General features: G+C 35.2%; 1 long non-coding RNA gene across 2 annotated transcripts in view; it reads left to right on the top strand.

The window, feature by feature from the left end:
• LOC117109529 overlaps nt 1-14010 on the top strand; it is a 37096-nt gene that overhangs the window by 4332 nt on the left and 18754 nt on the right. The window contains exons 2-4 of one of the 2 annotated variants that reach the window (XR_004445539.1): nt 6552-6647; nt 9386-9573; nt 13321-13730. This is a non-coding gene — a long non-coding RNA (uncharacterized LOC117109529). Of the gene's footprint in view, nt 1-6551; nt 6648-9385; nt 9574-13320; nt 13731-14010 lie in introns of those variants that run through there. The other variant, XR_004445540.1, reaches the window with a different exon arrangement.

Genomic DNA, 14010 nt, shown 5'->3' with positions numbered 1-14010 from the left:
CTTTAATATATAACCAATGCAATTATGCAGCAATTACGATTACGCGCACACCTATTTTCCTAGCGATTTTTAGGTACTGTATCCTTCGCGCAATTAAACTTTAGTGTGTGGTCCCTGTGTATAGGCTGTAGCAGCAGAGTACATCGTTATTAATATTATTGTTACTTTTTGTTTGTAAAACATCACAGTTTATAAATTAAGTTTATTCAGAAAATCATCACAAATACTTTAAAACGTACCTGCCTCGATATGCTCAGCTGTCCATACTTAATCAAGGAAATTGAGATGATAGCAATATTATTTATGTTGTAAAAACCAATGATATGGTGCATGATGTTATGAGAAGTGAGCTTGCATTATTAAATCCATTGATAGAACAGTCTCAGTCTGGTCCTTTTTCATTCCCTTCATTAGTCTTTTTGACAAGTGTTAAAAGTAAATTCACAACGAAAAATTTACTTTAAAAAATTGTTAAAGATCATACTTCAGTGTTGTAAAATACTGTCTAAATGCAGCTGAGAATGCACCAGAGAGCATATAGTACCCTAAAGCTTTCGGGGCCCTCAGGCGGGCCCCGAACCCTCCCCCCGAAGGGCTGGCGCCTCGCACTGCGCGCTCGGCAAGCTTACTTACAACTGATTTACCAGTAAACATTTTTTTATTGGGAGAACACTGGGTTTTGAACTATAGACGAATGGTCAATAGTGGAAAAAATTGGTATGATGTCTACAGTATTACTGTGTTGTTGATAGTCTGTTACAGGGGCTGGCGGATCCATATTTTTTTTTCAAACGCCGGGTGGGGGCACAACAGTTTCAAAATAGATAAAGTGAGTAGCACATAACATTAAAGGCCAAGTGCGGGTTTGAAATAATTAATGTTTAATATAAAATAGAGGGATGGGGGACCACAAAGAACGTGATGTCACTTGATTTTGGAGCACGGTATTCGAAAACGAGGCTCGTGAACTGGGTCCCAAAAACGAAGTGGTGCTACAGGATTTTGAGCTAGTGTTAAAAGATAGGGAATTTCCTAAAATGGACCGGCTTCAAATGCTTGCATTCGGTAACCCCATAACAAAATCGTGTCAAACTTTAGATATTCCAACGTAAATTTGGCTGTTCTTTTCATTTTTATGGGTTTTCACTTATGAAAATGTCTCAATTATGTGTAAAATAACAGTTTGCCCCAGTTTTTGTTTCGTGAATTTTGCACTAGACAGGGAGTCAGCTGATTCACTCAACCGTAACGAGATGTTAACACAGCCAACTGATGATGAGAATGGTCGTCGCGAGCGGAAAATTGAAAAATCGGGATTGGCGAAAACATTTAATAATGATAGTAATATAATAAGTCGATTGCATTTTTGAAGAATGAATCTTTCAAACAAATACGTTTGCCGGTTGGAATATGGAAGTCTTGGAAGTACTGGTCTTAGAAATGGCGTTAAATAGGTTTGTTACCAACTTGTCTTACCTGTGTAGGCTTAGGCATAGCTAGCATATATGCAGTACTGTATCATTCTACTCAGTACTCTACTGCCCGGCGCGATGTAGGCCTAGGCCTAGACCCCTAATTTAGTCATAAAAACTATAATTTCAAACATTAGACGAACAACACTATTTTGAATATAGTACAGTAATTTACATGTTAATGATTGATCCATGGAACTATCTATTGGAAGGCAGCCTAAGCCTGGCTAGTTAGGCCAGGCTGGCCCTATTAAAATGCCAGTTTATTCGTCGTGGAATGTGGATGATGATACCTCAAAAACTAGCTCAAATTTGCGCAGAAAATGGCTAGGAAAATGGTGCACAGAACTTAACTTCTGTATGATACACTGGTTATATATTCAGATTAGTTCCAAACTAATTTTCGAGGATAAATTGCCTGCACACACTCGAGTCTGAGCTCAACCACCTGGCCTAGGTGTGACCCTGCTAATGCTGTAATTAATAATAATAAAATCGTATCAATTAGCGCCTTTTTTAATCTCGGTTTCGGCGAGGCATGCCCTTGGCAGGCGCTTTTTGCATTTTTAGGGCAAAAGGATCACTAGCTTAGAGTAGTTAGTTTATGGCCTGCGTGCGGAATGTAGACCTTTCCTTCAAGCAATAATTTGGCTTAGAAACCCGTCTGCGCATCTTGCAAAAAGAGGGCCGATTTCTGCTCAGATTTTGCCGAAAATTAGGCTTTGATCTTTAATATATAACCCTGTCTCTTATACACATCTAGATGTGTATAAGAGACAGCCAATGGGCCTTCGGACCAAATGGACCTTCGGACCAATGGACCTTTGGACCAATGGGCCTTCGGACCAATGGACCTTTGGACCAATGGGCCTTCGGACCAATGGACCTTCGGACCAATGGGCCTTCCGACCAATGGACCTTCGGACCAATGGGCCTTCGGACCAATGGACCTTCGGACTAATGGGCCTTCGGAATAATGATCCGTCCCCAGCTTTGAGGCTAAATTCTTGTCTAAATTCATAACTCCATAACGGAGGGTCGTATCACATATATTTTTCTGGAAAATCTTCTCAAAAGATTATTCTACACCACTATGATTAAAAAAAAAAATTGAAAAATGTTTTTGACCCCATTTTTTTAACGCCGTGGCTAGAGATAAGGTACCGTATTTCTACTTCAATTTGCTAAAGCTACGGTAAATGGCATTACGTCACCATCACCCAATGAAGTGCCAGAATGTGTGTGACGTCATTTTTCAAGACTGGCATTGCATTGCAGATCACCCGCGATGAGCGGTGAAACGAGAACGATGTACAGTTCTGGGAAACTAGAACATCAAAAAGTACAATATTGTTTGACTTAGTATTGTTATCGATAAATAGGCTTATGTTTCCACTTAGTATCAGTGTTCTCCCGACGCCGGTTTAGCCGTCAATTTTACCGGTAAAAATAATCGGCCGACCGGTAAAATTTTGTTGGTTTAAAAAAAAAAACCCACTGAATTAGGCCTAGCTTTAGGCCTAGCCCGAGGCCAAGCTTAGTATAGGATCGGCCTTCCTTCTTCAGGCCTCGAATTGTCTCTTATACACATCTAGATGTGTATAAAAAATATCATGGATGTTGAAAATCATCATGAAAGAAGAAATTTTGGCTATGGTAAATAATACAAGGCAATCAAACATGATAAATAAATCAGTTAAACTTGCCTAAGACGACTTTGCCATAACTTCTAAGTCAATCTAATTTTACATGCCGAATTGTTGTTTTCCATTAAGTGCAAGTCAATTTTGTTAAAGTCAAACAATTTCTCAATGGCATTTTGGATACGACATAGGCAAGTTCAACTATATAAATATTTCAAAATACTAAACAAAAAATGGTGTACAACAACAAAATCGAAGTTTTCTTTTAAATTGCAGTACCAAATTGATCAGCGAACGTTTAAAAGCATGCAGACTTAGGCATAATCCAGCCATTACAAAATAACCAAATTCATAGACTAACTTTACACCAGACTGTAGAAAGCCATACATTAAAATAGTTGTTCCTGTATATATTCAGCCACATTTTCATACTGTATTATAAATTTCGTGCATTATATATTTCAATATTAATCCCCACAAGTTTTATAAATCTGGGTCACATATTTGCTCCAAAAGTATTACTATTAAATTGATTACACGGTTTTAAAACAAGAATCTTATAATAACATTGATTAGTATTAAAGATATTTTGCAAGTAACTAAAACTTCTAAAAATATTATTTATTTATTATAAATTTGGCATGCACATTGTAATACACTGCTGCAATATAAACCAGATGCGTAAAAACTTCCTGTCTGCTAGTTTGTAATGTATTAATGTTGTAGAAATATTGGCACAAAAAAAATCAGACATTAATGTTTCTTAAAAAACCACTAATGCTGATATTTTTTTACCATGCCAATATGCTTCATGTACTCTGGCTGAATGATGATGAGATATTCACCCAATTTTCTATTGCTCGTGTTACATTGTGTGTAGCTTCCATTACAATTAAGTTTCAGTAGACGACCGGAGTGTTTCTTGCCAAGGTCTTGCTGGGTGCTTGTATGCTCTGTACCACCATCTTTTGTACATGTTTCACTAGATGCCAGTTTTGGGTGCAGGTTGGGTGGTTGTACTAATGGCAAATGTTGGGGAATTTCTGTCTCGTCATGGGAATTGTCAAATACCATGTGACCAGGGTGCCTTGTATGCCTACTGTATCACCTATATTGTAGTCCTACAAAAAAAAAAAAAGTATTATATAGCACATCACCATTATTTAGACAGTGCAGTTTTAACATTTATGCCTAGACAGTTTTTCATAGGACCAGGTCTGCCTAGTTATTTAGTAGTAGGCCTACCTAGGAAGGTCGCCATGGCATGAAAAGTCTAGGGCCTATACAAAGATATTCTAGGCATTTACCCGGCCTTTTTAAATAGGGCCTATGTGACAGTCCGGCCTAGTCCGACCATATCTCTATGGTCAGACTAGCTAGGCCTATTAATATAAGTAGTAGTCAGTAGAAACCTACGGTAATAACTTTACCGTCAGCTTCAGCTGGATAGGCTACGTGAGAACTCACCTGTTGCGAGCGGGACGGGAGTACTGACGCTGGTGCTGGGTAGATATTGACTGTGTTAATCCTATGTGACTGTGTTAATCCTAGGCATAGCCATAGGTGTAGGCCTAACTATCAACAAACTGGTATTAATTCAATTGAATAATTCCTCCGTGATTGAACTGACGTCGACTAAACCCTCTCTCTGTTACTGCGTACATAAAAACTCACGACTTCTTACTAACTGTATGTATGTATATTGTCGAGGTTGCTGGTCGCTCGATCATCGTCGGGACGATTCCTCGATCAGCTGCTCGCCAAAATTGACAGACTGGTCATGAATATTAATGAGTTGGTTAGAAAGTTGCTACCAAGCTACTGAAAAAAGTGATCAGCCTCGTTTTCACCTGATTTTGATTTCTCATCATATCATGTTTTGTTTCCGTAATTCTCGTTACATCTAACGCTTTTGATTTTTTAAAATATTTTTTCCGAACTCAAAAAAGGTTAAATAATCAATATATGACGACTTATTTTAAACCCGCACTTGCCCTTTAATATGCATTGACATTTTTGAAATTTAGTGGCAAAACGGTGGGGGTCACATGCCTATGCCTCCCCCCCCCCCCACTACTGGATCTTCCCCTGTGTCACATTACTACATCAATGATTTGTGCACCTTCTGACACCATATACGTAAAAATGATTTAAATTTCTATGGTGAATAACAATTACAATTACTGTACATAATTATTACTTCCATTTACAAATATAGGCCTAAATCGTAAATCTACAAATACAGTTGCAACACTATAATTTAAATACAAATAGTAGTAGGATTTGCAAAGACTGTATTCAAACATGGAATAATTATCAAAAAGTACCAAAAACATTTCAGAACTTTAGTGCACAGAGTATTTTTTGCATTTAAAACAAACAAATACAAGAATGGGGCGAAAATAAATTTGCGCTTGTTATAATTTGTACTAAATGCATCCGCTCGAACTGACATCTGCTCGAACTGTCATTCTCTCAAATTGACTGCCATTCACTAGCTATGTGCATCATGTCTATCACAAATTTCGTATCTACAGCTTGCAATTTTTAAATCTCAAAAACGGGTCACTGCGTATGCGAAACTGGATGGTGTAAAAAGCATACAGGAACTACTGTACTGAGCGTAACAATAGCCACTGTGTTCTTATTAATTATTAGTTATTTATTTACTTATACCATCATCATCATCAGCCTGTCATGCCACTGGTGGCCGATGGCCTCCTCAAACTCCATTCTGATCTGTTCTTTGCCAGATTTGCCCAGTTCGTACCAAGCTCCTTTTAGAAAAGATCACTTTTAATCTCTTGTTAGATCGTCCTCTTTTTCTTTTGTGTCCGTATGGCGTCCATACTGTTAACTTTTTGGCCCACCTGTTAATATGGTCCATGCGAGCTACATACATCTTTAATCTTTTTTGCCTTTCTTTATAACTTCATTTTTCCACTTATCAAGTCTACTGATACTGATATTTATTATTTATTCTTTATAAAGCTTCCTTTCTGTTTAACTGTAATTATTTTAATAATTTAAATATGAAATTATCTGTCAAGAAATATGTATTTTTAAGTTTCTTTATTATTATTAATTGAATTTGTTTATATTATTAAACTCAATTTGTTATTAGGCCTAAACTCATATATTTTTTTTTTCATTTATTTATTAAATAATTATATTTCGACTGCTGTACTGTATTTTGTTTAGTTGTTTAAACATTTCTTCATTTCTTTAGTAATTGTATTTATAGTAATATTTTAAGAACTATTTATTGATTTCTAAGTTTATTTTAGTAATTCATTTTAATTTTTAAAGTAGTTTATTAACGGATTCGTTCTTGCATTATAAATCAACAATTGATTAACTCACTTATTTAATTATTATTTATTCATTCTCAGTTTACTACAGGCTGTGTCTAAAAATCTATTTTTGCTATATACAGTATATTTCTTAGGTACCCAACATCAGCTGAGTATTCAAGTATAGTGGAGCAACTACTTACCCACAACAAATATCATCCGATACTCAAATGAGGAAGGTAGGCCTACAGTTTATTATTACTGTATGCATGCATTCTTAACACATTAGCACCTATTATTGTAATGTATTACTCCCTAGAGAGTTAGCTATGCTATATGAAAGGAATTAGACTCTACTACAAATAAACTAATTTTTTTTAATTGTTGAAAATGTTCCATTACAAGTTTTTATTTTGATGCATATTAAATAAGCATTCCAGTGACACAAAATATTTTGACATTTGACTTTGAAATTGTGACCTTTGACTTTCATAGTTAACATTTCATCCAATATTTGCAATTTTCTTTGAATTAATTATATGAATGATTTTGAATTTGCATACTTTACTGAATTTTATAATTATTTTATTGAGTGACATCAATTATCTGACCTTTGACTTTGATATATTGACCTTTGACCTATTCAACTGACCTTTATTATTGGTTTTTACTAAAAAAAAATATTATCAGCATGTCCCTTTTCTAAATTTTGCATAAATAAAAGCCTATAATTATATAATATGATAAGGTGATAATAACTGATGTTTTTATGGCCTAATTCCCAAATTTCTATCAGTTTTATATACCATTTTCGGTGCAAAACTAGGAGTTTATTGATGAATAAGCAAGTAGCCTACTCGGTTGCGAGTGTGGGGCAAAAAGTGGTACTGAAGCCCAAAAGTGCCGCGCTGCCATAAACATCTATCTAAAGACTAGACCTTTTGCAGGGTATGTTTTTACTTTTTTTACAAAGTATTCATTGGCTTAGGCATGTAAATAGAAATGGATGGTGGAGTGTCAAAATAATAATTTCAAACCTTCAAAACATTTATTGTATTATTATCAATATCAACCGTACATAAAGGGAACACGAGCTCTGTTTACAATCACCATCGCTAGTCTAGCCTATGCCTGCCTGCTGTGCGAAAGCCTGTATAAGAGTTACTATATATACTGTACTATAATATAATTTTATGACCATATATTTTATTGTTTGGTTTAATATTATTAACCTATGAAACATCTATGTCGCTGTCAGCAGACAAATTTAAGGTCAATTTATCATTGAAAAAGTCTTCCCTTTCTATAAGACGTTCAGCGCTTGCTGTGGTGTCATTGTGCGAAGTCAGGCGATTCAAAACTTCGCTTCTTCTCAACAGTTTGACTTTTGAACGTAAATTACGTCATTTTTTCAAATAGAAACCTCATTGGATGATGAGATATTCTGAAATTTAGGGATTTCCCAAAGTTTATGTAGACGTTTTTCGCGACACGCTTCAGTTCGTATAACAGAAGTTATAGCGGGTTGAATAGCCAGGGCTGTTTAGTGTGGTCTAGGGACTAATGCGCAGAGCGGTTTGAGCGTCTAGGTCCTAATGGGTTAAATTAGTTGTACAAATTGCACATAGACTTGCACATACAGTATTAGAATGTAGGATCCTCATTACATAAAGTCTCAGACACCTCTCTGACACACTGATAGAGATTGTTTTGAGCATGGAATCTATATTATACCTAGTTCCAGATACACTGCTTGCATGACTGGTTTACTGAAGGTAGTTAGAATGTGGCAAATAATAAATAATCTGTAGATAGTCGTAAGGAGTGTGTTCAGAAATACTTTGGTGTGAGGGTTGGTAAGTAAAGGGGAAAATATTTTGGCGTAAATGGGGTAGAAGTGGGGATTGTTTTGAATTTTAAATACAGTAAGTATTGCATAATTTCATTGTATTTTAAAAATTAAAATTTCTTGTTGAATTTTTTTCTGAAAAAAAAAAATTGTTAATCTAATCTTCGAATTTTTCAATGTTTTATTTTTTTACTTTATTTTTTTTTGTTTACTCAACATTTTGGATTCTTTGTTTTGACATATCAAGGTATTCTTAGAATTTTTTTATAGGAAGATCCAAGGGATTCACATGGGCATGGTGGTTGATTTTTAGCTAAAATGACCCAATTGCTTATTTTTGTTTTTATCATTTTTATACATCATTGGTGAATGATGTTAGGCCATCTCATAGGCCTGAGGTCTGTTTGATGTTAGTGTATTCATACTGTTTTTTTAGTAGGATATCCGTACCTACAGTAACTAGTTCAAGTAACCCCTTGGGTCACCAACCCTTTATTTCAATGTCTCTGTTTCAGGTCTTTAGCACGTTTATATATAATGTATTATCACCTAACTTCAATAGCGCTCTTAAAGACAATCTACCAATCTAAGTTGGCTTCTCTCCAAAGATTACTGTAGCCTTTTCTGTACTGTATTTTAGGCCTGCAAAGATTATTCATATTCATTTAAATGTGAATTATGAACAGAAGTTTCTTTTATTTTTTTGTATGGAACTGTTTCAAAATATAGTGTTGAACAAATAAATAACACAGAATTATTTGGAATTTAGAAATGTAATTTGGGATTGAATCTTATTCGGACATGTATTAGACCACATCAAGTTTACTCCCTACCAGTGGTCAATTAGCAAGGTATATCTTAAACTTACACCATGTGCATAACATTCATTTACAGTTTTCAATTACAAATTGAACACACCACTAAAGAATCCTTGGTTGAATGTTTTTTATGTGTATCTTTCATTGTGTTTGCTTATGATCATGACAGTTACAGGAAGCAACACACTTGATAAATAATACATATTTTAATGAACTTATCTATTCTCTGTCTTAGAGATCTAGTATATTATAAGTAGTAATAAGTAGTAACCGGATTAGGAATGAACTAAATATGATTTATACTTTGCAGTTCCCCGCTGAATTTCAAATTATAAATGATTTGGAAAATGATGCTGTAGCCCTATTGAAAGCTGGCATAGACAAGTACAGATCTGCATTAATATCACAGTACAGAAACCAGCGAACCAAAAACGTATAATGCAGCACTGATTTGAATAATTCTTTTGGAATAAGAGAAATTGGATAAGAAGGAAAACGGTGAGTTAGCAAGGAATTAACATTAACCATTAAACCTAATATCTAATCATCCACGTTCCATTAAAGCTGTATTGTCCGATAAACTAAATGAAAAATTCTTCAAAAATAAATGTTTGATTTTAACTTACCCATTTTAATAATAAATGTCATGAACTTGAGACTATTTTAAAAATTGTTTTCTCTGAATTGTGGGCTGGTAATAACCAAACAATTCTAGAAACACTTCCAGTGTCTGTAATTCTTTATGAATGTTTTTACATTAACAAAGTGTGTATTATATAAGAAATACCACTAAAATTGTTTTAAATTCATTTTCTTAACATTATGGTTGTTACTCATCCAAACATACAATTTAAGAAATTCAGAATTAATTTATATTTTTTAAGGATTTCTGGGTTCTATCGGACAATACATCTTTAAGTTTAAATGAAATGTCATGAACATGGTGCAACAACGTTAGAGGCCGCTGTTAAGATTGCCTAACAGGTGGAGAGCGCAAATGAAGCTCACCAATTCTCACTCACAACTGATTCCAATTTCCCTTCCCACCCCCATCAGCTGTATGGTGTGAATTCCCTAAGGGAGCCTCGCAAAATAAAGCAACGCGTATACGAGTGGACCACGCGATGCGATAAAAGGCAGTTTAATCCCATAGTTGGCCACGCGTTGGGATTATTTTCCTGGGCTACTCCACTTCGTAGTGGGGAATTGATAACAGGGCTTAGTGTAAAAACCCAATTAACACAAACAAAAGCGTCTCGTGTAAAAATAAACCCTATTGGAAGTAACGCAAGCTCACGTTATATTTCTGAGAATTACATTAATAATTTATCGAGATTATCGTCACCGTTACGATCAAAACCAACAGCAGAAATATAAAACTAGGAGAGGCCTAGGACATAGATATTATTATACCTCAATAGGCCTAGGCTTTGGCCTAGGTAAAATTAAAAATCGAAAACAGGCAATTTTTATGAATTTTTGTTAGGCCTAATTATATCTTTTTTACAGTTAGTCTTTAAAATTATCATTTCTTATATCGTTTTAGTATTAATTAAGATTATTAAAAAAACTGTCTAGGACGACAGACACTATCGGTCTACAGTAAGCCTACATTCGATCATGAACTTAGATAGGTTAGACTTCCTTCAGTGTTAGCGAAATACAAAAAATATATTGAACTTCATATAACGTACCTTTATCTGATATAAATGTGAGCAGTTGTCCTAGGCCTATATGTTATCTATTTTAATATTGATTAATCTGGAACTTTGGTGGAATAGTATATCCATTGTATGTGACGTGAAACGTTTCAAAAAAAGCAAAAACAATCTCCAGCCAGCAGTTACATGCACTGCTCTCACCCCTTTCTACCGATGAAACACATGTTTTGATGCGGCACAAACCTAGACTCTATTCTATTTCAATGTTGATTAATCTCGAAGTTTAGTGTAAAAGAATATATTTATTATGATTTTATTTATTATGATTATCAGGCTCTTTAAAAAAAGGTATTGTATTGTATACTGTAAAATATTGTTTTCTCCGTGTTTTCTCTGATTGCTGTTCAATGTATTGCTTTCACCCCTTTTTAATCAGCGAGGCACATGTTTTGTTGCGTCGTTGATTAACCGTGGGCTCTACCATTCCATATGGGTTATTAATTTTATAATAATTTTTCAAAATAATTAAATTTAAAATGTATAATCATTAAATCGTTTTTAAACGCTTGAATGTACCAAATGACTATGTTATTTCATTTTACTACAGGGATTTTAATTTCATTTATAAAATGCACTGGTAAATGTATAAAAGTAGTTTTCACGTCACGGCGTATCAAGTGCACTTGGAACGTCTTCCTTGCAGTGTATTGCATCGCCGGCTAGAAGTTTAGGGCCTGTGGTTTTGTTCTATCAAAGTAAAAGTCAGACGCTTGACTCTGGTCCTTACTCAATGGGCTATGGGATATTTACTGAATTACGATCTCTTAACATATTATCATTATTTCATTCTTTAAATTGCTTTTTCTATCCATTGATTTATTGTCTATAATTTGTTCCGATATAATAGTTGGGAATAACCTTGCATTTAAAATATATTATGGTAGGCCTATATCAAAAATAAATGTACAATAGGCCTACTATTTGTAGTCCTATTCATAATAAAGTACAGTGACCGCCAATAAATACTCAACATATACGATGAATATGAAATTTAGTGCAGTAGGCTAAGCTAGGGTGGCATTTTCCCCATTTATTTTCATTCATTCTCTGTAGGTCATTTTGAAAACAGACATTGGGCCTGGGTGTAGAGGAATGGCGTTTTCGGATACGGTAGCCATTTTTTGGCCTAAATTATTGTTGTTCAGCTTCCAAAAAAAAAAAAAAAAAAAAAAAAAAAAAACCACTAAAATAAATGTATTGTGTTTAGATCAGATTATCATACAAGCATAGCGACTGCACACACACAGTACAGTAGATCTTGATCACTAATTAGGCCTATTCATGTAATAAACTGTTTACGCCAATTAACTTTAATTTATGTTCCACTGAATGAGCTGTTTGATTTTTAATTTCTGTTTGTCACTTCCTTGTTGTCTTTATTGTAATTAATGTATTTGTATCGTACAAAATCCATTTTCAAATATATATAACAAATATAAAATATAATTGAAAATGAGACTTAAAGAAAATAATAATGATGTCTGTCTCTTATACACATCTTTTAATTGCACACAAAAATTCAGAGACTGATATTTTCTTAGTTTATTCTATGCTTTTCCATGGTAACGTCGAGTCGTTATCACTGGGCGCCGTACAAAGGGTACGGCTATGCATAAATCAGGCCGCAGCAAGATCAATGACCCTTAATAGTCAATTTCCATAGCAGCAGAACAGTGGGACTGTTCCTACAAATAGTTCTAGAAGAAGCAGGTACTGGCAGTTGCGTTTATCCTGTCACTACGAATTTACTCCTCCATGCTCATGGCAACAGCATGAGTTTGGCCAGGTTATAACATTGGGCGGCGTACAAAGGGTTTGAGCTATGCATAACTCGGCCGGCAGCAAGATCAATGACACGTACACTTTGATTCAGTCTGTATTTCCATAGCAGCAGAGCGTGGGAATGTTCCTATAAATAGTTCTAGTTAAAGCAATATACTGGCATTAAATTGCGTTTATCCCGTCAATATTCATGGCAAAAACATGAGTTTGGCCTGATTATAATACAGTATAAAAGTGTATAGGAATTTCAGTAGGTTTCGAGTCTTGGTATTCGACATTTCGGTTTTAAATTTTACAGAATAGCTCAATAACAAATGACAGAATATAGTATAAAATTAATTCATAATAATGAATGAAACTTATGACAAAACATAGAAAAGAGACTTGTCGATAAATTACAATACATCAAAATCACGAGATAAACCGACGCAAACAAGTTGAACAAAAAACGCCGGAAAACGAACCCTAATTCGCGAAATGGAATCGTTCAACATTTTTGATCGGTATCTTGAACCACTCGTCGGCAACGCGAAGAGATTATAATCCCCAACCACGCGTTGTAGACGGGTATACGCGTTGCTTTATTTTGCGAGGCTCCCTAACTAGTCAAATGGAAGGTTTGCACGTTAAATCTAATAGTAATGTCGATGCATTAGTGACAGCGAATGATGTCATAAAATCGGAAGTATCGGATTTGAAATTCATTTTAGTGGATTTAACGAATGTGGTTTCTACCTTACAGAGCACACTGGATAGGGATACCGGTGGTGAACGTGGGAGGCCCTGTACCAGGGATGCAACCCCTGAGACAGTTAACTAATGTTGATTATTATCGGAACCATTCCTCCTCTTGGCGTAGGGACAGGACACCCGAATATCGGCTGGGTAGATATGATCGCTCGGACTCCCGTAACTGAGATAGGATGCCCAAATATCCGCAGGGTAGATATGAGCATGCTGACACACATTGCAGACAAAACATTCCATACCGCAGGGCATACAAAGGTAGTCCCAAACAGTTACATTTATCACCAAATATTCTAGTTTGGGAAACTAAAGTCAGCTGGAAATGTGGGTCAATATTCGGCTTATGCAAGTGGAAATACTAGTGATATGCAAAGACCCCTCAGTTGTCATCAGCAGATGACCAACTTGTACATAAATCAGATGAGATTTTTGTTGATTCCTATTAGGGATTTAACTCCCACATACAGTTGTATGTTGAGGGTCACGAAGTCAGTGCTTTAATTGACACTGGTGCTAACATTTCAGTTTCGTAAAAGTAATAAAGTCAAGAAGATTTGAGAAAGTTTTCACACGGCTAAGTCCGTTGACGGCAGCCCCCTTGAAGTTAGGCTGTGTTAGAGTTAATTTGCGTATTGGGGATGTTACGCTTAACCATAATTTTCATGTCTCAAATAGTATGGAGAGA

This window comes from Anneissia japonica, unplaced genomic scaffold, assembly GCF_011630105.1.
Source record: "Anneissia japonica isolate Jap-2015-1 unplaced genomic scaffold, ASM1163010v1 scaffold1519_len104602_cov122, whole genome shotgun sequence".
Classification (NCBI taxonomy): Eukaryota; Metazoa; Echinodermata; class Crinoidea; order Comatulida; family Comatulidae; genus Anneissia; species Anneissia japonica.
Note: the sequence above shows the minus strand (reverse complement) of the source record. Positions and strands in the feature narration are given on the sequence as shown.